Genomic DNA, 7,647 nt, shown 5'->3' on the forward strand with positions numbered 1-7,647 from the left:
TTATTAGTAGTACATATATTCATGGGCCCCTCAAGGAAGGTTCCTTGATGTTGGTGAGGGGTTCTTGATTTAGGGAATTGGATCTGTGCTCCAGTTCCCCAAATTAAGCCTGAATGCCTTCCACATCCCCCCCCAGGCGCTGTATAATCCTCCGGGTTTAGCGCTTCCCCCTTGATTGTAATAATAATAATAATATATTCATGGGGAAGCGCTAAATCCGTTTGGGTCATGTAGGTCCTGGGGAGCAAGAGATAGCCAGGCTTGATCCGAGGAACTGGAAGGTAGCTCCAAGTCCTCGGATTAAGAACCCTCCATCAGGGTACATCTATAGGAAGAACAACCTCCAAAGAAATGAAAAAGGCTGTTTTAAAATTCATTTTGCTAAAGTCAAATTGATTCTCAAATGATAAAAGTGAAAGTAAGTCAAAGTCAAGGTCAAAGATTTATTTCTAAATAATACACTGGTTGTACAGAGCAGTTTAATATCTTCATTATGCACCTCCCCCCCAATACCCATCCTATAAATGGTAGTCAAAAGATTACAGAGGTACATAATGGGTCCAGGGACTGGACCACAACATTGTGACAGCTGAACAAGTTATAGTGGTAATGATATAGGAAATTTGGGAATAGGTAATTAATTTTATGTACAGTTACACAGTTTTTAGATGAATACCACTGTCTTGCATAGTAATAAGTATATGTGTAAGTTACCTAGGATAACCCAAAAAAAAGCATTGACCTGTGGAAAAAGAGATTTGTGTATAGTTCAAGACATTTTTGTCAAGTTTTGCCACAAGTGACTAAAAAGTAGCCACAAGTGGCTAGCCACTTGTGGCTAGCCACTTGTGGCAAAGTATTTTCTTTAATGAATGTCCTGACCCCAATGGAAATTTGTCATTTTCATTTTTTTGGGGGGGAGAGAGGGTTATCCTAGATAATTTATACATAAACTATGTATGATAATTGTACTTATGTGTATCTCTGCCTAAATAAACTTACTGAACTGTATATAAGTGTAATATTCCACATCTTGTTAGTGGCCCGGGGGCCACCGCCGGATCACCATCTGGAGAAGACCCGGGCCGGAAGTACCGGCAAATCCCTAATGAATGAATGAATGAATGAAGCATGATACCATTTAAGTAATTATTCCCACTGGCAACTTTGTAATTAGTAGCCTAAGTTATATTAGACGATTGATAGTGTTTACATGAATAGAAATTTGTCAGAGGTATTGTACTCAGTATCGAAATCATTGTCAGCTCTAAATTTATTAAAAAAAAAAAAAAATATTCAAGCAGCTTGCTTACTTATGTTGAGATGTACAGTAAAAATAAACTATTTTTTTTGACTTATAAATAATAATATTTCAATATTTTTTCAATTAAGTATGAAAAGTTTGCCAAAAGATATAAATGTTCTGGAACTCTTTCATTTAAATATGTTTTCTAACCATATATCTCTTAATTTTATTAATGGAAATAGAATTTCCAGAAAATGCTTACTTAGAATAAAGCACTGACAGAGAAGGATTCCAGTGGGAATAAATCACATTGTTTAACTACTGGGTTATAAGTAAGTTTATTTAGGCACAGGTATGCATAAATACAATTATCATACCTAATGTAAATTATCTAGGATAAATCCAAAAAAAGTCAAAGCAACTTATTTTAGTTGGGGTCTTAATTTCAGTCTGCATAATGTTTTACAAATGTGTGTATAACTTTTCTCGGGGTTATCATAAGGAATTTACTAATATGTTACTATGTAAGACAGTTGTAATATTCTAAAATTACATAATTGTACCTAAATACAACTGTGTGCTTTCGAGACTGTTGTAAAATGTTACGTATAAAAAATATATAAAAACCTATTACTTAAAGAATGTGGAAATAGGGAGTACTATATTTTTTTGGCATATAAGGCACACAAGTGTTGGCTGCTTGCTGGCATAATGTTTCCAAGCAGTTGTATCGTAACGTTAGTAAACAACCGCTTAAAGCATAACCCAAGGCCTGCCCTTAACCCTGACCTTCAGCATATAAAGTACAGGGTGATTTTCCAAGACTTTTTTGTGGGGAAAAAAGCATGCCTTATATGTCAGAAAATATGGTAACTTGAAGAATATGGACTAAGAGGCATATAGTTGTTCCAGCTACAGGTAATGGCCCTTTGTTACACTTAAGTGAGGATGTTTGATTAAAGTTTTTTTTTTTTTTGCACTTTTACAAATCGATCCTTTAAATTTCCACATTTGCTGCATTAGCACCTAATGCATACAGCTTTTAGCAGAGTACCTTGATGCTTATAAAGAGCTTTTGAGCCAAGGAATTAGAGCTACACTCTTCTTCCTTTGATCAAACTTGATTACCTCCCATTCCTAGGTGCTGCACGACTCCTACAGGTTCAGTCTGAATATGATGATAATGATATTGTCATTCAGTGGTGAGAGTCTTAATTTAACCTAAGTTACTTCGGGACACTTAAATGATGTAATTTATTTTAATTGGGGTCATTATTTACCGATATCCATCGCTGTGCTTGTATTTAAAAACTTTTACCTTTGGAATGTGAATCATATTTAATATGTATGTAGCACGAGAATATTTTATTAATGTTTGATTTCCCAATTCTTCTATATGAATTAGTGGCAATTCTTGTTGTGCTGAGAAACCTTGTGAAAAATGCCATGAAGTCCAATGCTGAGCCATTTAACTTATTTATTTTCAATGTTTATTGCAGTACGTATAGCTGTAAATTGTGTCAAGTGCTATGTTAGGTATAGCATAGAATACTTTAGGCCATTTTATTGCTAACAGATGCCCCACTATTACTCTCTCATATATATATATATATATATATATATATATATATATATATATATATATATATATATATATATATATATATACAGTGGACCCCCGGTTAACGAACTTTTTTAATTCCAGTAGTATGTTCAGGTGCCAGTAGTGACCGAATTTTTTCCCATAAGGAATATTGTGAAGTAGATTAGTCCATTTCAGACCCCCAAACATACACGTACAAACGCACTTACATAAATACACTTACATAATTGGTCGCATTTGGAGGTGATCGTTAAGCGGGGGTCCACTGTATATATATATATATATAATGTATATATATATATATATATAATGTATATATATATATATATAATGTATATATATATATATATGTATATATATATATATGTATATATATATATATGTATATTATATATATATATATATATATATATGTATATATATATATATATATATATATATATATATATATATATATATATATATATATATATATATATATATATATATATGTACGTATATATATATATGTACGTATATATATATATATATATATATATATATATATATATATATATATATATATATATATATGTATATATATATATATATATATATATATATATATATATATATATATATATATATATATATATATATATATATATATATATATATATATATATATATATATATATATATATATATATATATATATATATATATATGTATATATATATATATATATATATATGTATATATATATATATATATATATATATATATATATATATATATATATATATATATATATATATATATATATATATATATATATATATATATATATATATATATATATATATATATATATATATGTATATATATATATATATATATATATGTATATATATATATATATATATATATATAAATATATATATATATATATGTATATATATATATATATATATATATATGTATATATATATATATATATATATATGTATATATATATATATATATATATATATACATATATATATATATATATATATATATATATATATATATATATATATATATATATATATATATATGTATATATATATATATATATATATATATATATATATATATATATATGTATATATATATATATATATATATATATATATATATATATATATATATATATATATATATGTATATATATATATATATATATATATATATATATATATATATATATATATATATATATATATATATATATATATATATATATATATATATATATATATATATATATATATATATATATATATATATATATATATATATATATATATATATATATATATATATATATATATATATATATATATATATATATATATATATATATATATATATATATATATATATATATATATATATATATATATATATATATATATATATATATATATATATATATATATATATATATATATATATATATATATATATATATATATATATATGTATATATATATATATATATATATATATATATATATATATATATATATATATATATATATATATATATATATATATATATATATATATATATATATATATATATATATATATATATATATATATATATATATATATATATATATATATATATATATATATATATATATATATATATATATATATATATATATATATATGTATATATATATATATATATATATATATATATATATATATATATATATATATATATATATATATATATATATATATATATATATATATATATATATATATATATATATATATATATATATATATATATATATATATATATATATATATATATATATATATATATATATATATATATATATATATGTATATATATATATATATATATATATATATATATGTATGTATATATATATATATATATTTATATACATATATGTATATATATATATATATATATATATATATATATATATATAAATATATATATATATATATATATATATATATATATATATATATATATATATATATATATATATATATATATATGTGTATGTATATATATATATATATATATATATATATATATATATATATATATATATATATATATATATATATATATATATATATATATATATATATGTATATATATATATATATATATATATATATATATATATATATATATGTATATATATATATATGTATATATGTATATATATATATATGTATATATGTATATATATATATATGTATATATGTATATATATATATATGTATATATGTATATATATATATATGTATATATGTATATATATATATATGTATATATGTATATATATATATATATATATATATCTATATATCTATATATATATATATATATTTATATATATATATATATATATATGTATATATATGGGGTTTACTATACACTCTTAAGTCAAGGTACCACTGTATTTCTTTTGATGCACTGCATAATGCCAAAATTAGGGTACTGAGTGTAATAATGTAGCTGCTGATTGCTTTAAATGACTGTAGACTATGCACTTGTTAACTACCTGTTGATAGCTCTTGGGGTACTGTCCCTGTGACCTGGTTCTTGACCATGGTGGTTGTTCTGTCAGGCTCTTGGTTTTACCAGCATGAAGTTCAGTGTCAACACAATGCTTTAAGTGCTGTACCTGTACATAAACACACAAATAAGCAACTGTATAATTTACTGTAATATGTGTACAGCAAGAATTGCTAAGGTATGCTATACTGAAAAAATCTGCCTTTAAACCTTGACATGCTGATCATGTAAGATGATACATAAGTCACTTCAGAAATGAAATAAATTTAGGGTGGACATCACATACTTGAATTTTGAATTTGAAGATTGCAACACTGAAGAAAAAAAAAATTATACTGTCATCTACTTGTACCTTCATTTTGTTTTAAGTACAGGTATATTGTAAGCTATACACAATATAAACCCCTTAACAAATGCAAACTATAATTTGATTTATTGATAAGTATGCAGGATATAAATTAGTGTTTAATTGGTACACATGCAATATATATCTTTCAAGACACCAGCTGTATTCCACCGAGGCGGGGTGGCCCAAAAGGAAAAACGAAAGTTTCTCCTTTTACATTTAGTAATATATACAGGAGAAGAGGTTACTAGCCCCTTGCTCCCGGCATTTTAGTCGCCTCTTACAACATGCATGGCTTACGGAGGAAGAATTCTGTTCCACTTCCCCATGGAGGTAAGAGGAAATAAACAAGAAGAACTAGTAAGAAAATAGAAGAAAACCCAGAGGGGTGTGTATATATATGCTTGTACATGTATGTGTAGTGTGATCTAAGTGTAAGTAGAAGTAGCAAGACATACCTGAAACCTTGCATGTTTATGAGACAGAAAAATGGACACCAGCAAACCTACCATCATGTAAAACAATTGCAGGCTTTTGTTTTACACTCACTTGGCAGGACGGTAGTACCTCCCTGGGCGGTTGCTGTCTACCAGCCTACTACCTAGAGCAGTATATATTATTTATATATATATATATTATATATATATATATATATATATATATATATATATATATATATATATATATATATATATATATATATATACATATATATATACATTATATATATATATATATATCATATATATATATATATACATATATATATATATATACATATACAGTGGACCCCCGGTTAACGATTTTAATCCGTGCAAGAGGGGTAATTGTTATGCGAAATAATCGTTATGTGAATGAATTTTCCCCATAAGAAATAATGGAAATAAAATTAATCCGTGCAAGACACCCAAAAGTATGAAAAAAAAAATTTTACCACATGAAATATACATTTTCCCACACACAAAGAGAAGGATACATGCACAATAGTAGAGTAGTACATGCACAGTATATATTGTGCATGTACTAGTCTACTAAATGAAGAATAAATGACACTTACCTTTATTGAAGATGCAGCAATGACTGATGAGACACTGTGTCCTGGGAGTGCCTTTTCCTCCTGAGTACTGTAGGTCCTGTTTGGCATTTTCTTCCAGAACAGGCCTTATCACACTGTGTATGCCACTACGATTCTTAAATCTCTCAAACCAACCTTTGCTGGCTTTAAATTCACCAATATGAGCACTAGTTCCAGGCATTTTTCCCTGTTCACCTGGGTGTTAGTCGACTTGTGTGGGTTGCATCCTGGGAGATAAGATTAAGGACCCCAATGGAAATAAGTTAGACAGTCTTCGATGACACTGACTTTTTTGGGTTATCCTGGGTGGCAAATCCTCTGGGGTTAATTGTTTCTTGGTATTCTCAATAAGCCACACCAACAACGGTGCTACAGCAGCAGCAGCAGCTGACAGTGCAGCAGCAGCAGCAGCTGACAGTGCAGCAGCAGCAGCAGCTGTACCACCAATAGTAGCGATGGTTGATTGGGGTTTATTATACAACCTGGCCAGCTCGGAGACATGCACTCCACTTTCATACTTATCAATGATCTTTTTCTTCATCTCTATTGTAATTCTCACCCTTATTGCTGTAGGGTTGGCACTAGAAGCTTTCTTGGGGCCCATGGTCACTTATTTTCCAGAAAAAGCACCGAAAACACTGTAATAATACGAAATATTCCGATTGTATGCTTGGATGTTACCGCGGAGGCTGGCTGGTAAACAATGCCACCGGCGGAACATGTGAGCGCGTCTCGGAAGAAAATCGGTAAGCGGGTTTTTAAGCGGTATGTGAGG

At 26.3% G+C, this 7,647-nt stretch overlaps 1 protein-coding gene across 1 annotated transcript in view; it reads left to right on the plus strand.

Moving 5' to 3' along the window:
* Positions 1-7,647, plus strand: part of Chsy (Chondroitin sulfate synthase) — a 96,603-nt gene that overhangs the window by 610 nt on the left and 88,346 nt on the right. The window lies entirely within an intron of this gene.

This window comes from Cherax quadricarinatus, chromosome 48 (genome assembly GCF_038502225.1).
Source record: "Cherax quadricarinatus isolate ZL_2023a chromosome 48, ASM3850222v1, whole genome shotgun sequence".
Classification (NCBI taxonomy): Eukaryota; Metazoa; Arthropoda; class Malacostraca; order Decapoda; family Parastacidae; genus Cherax; species Cherax quadricarinatus.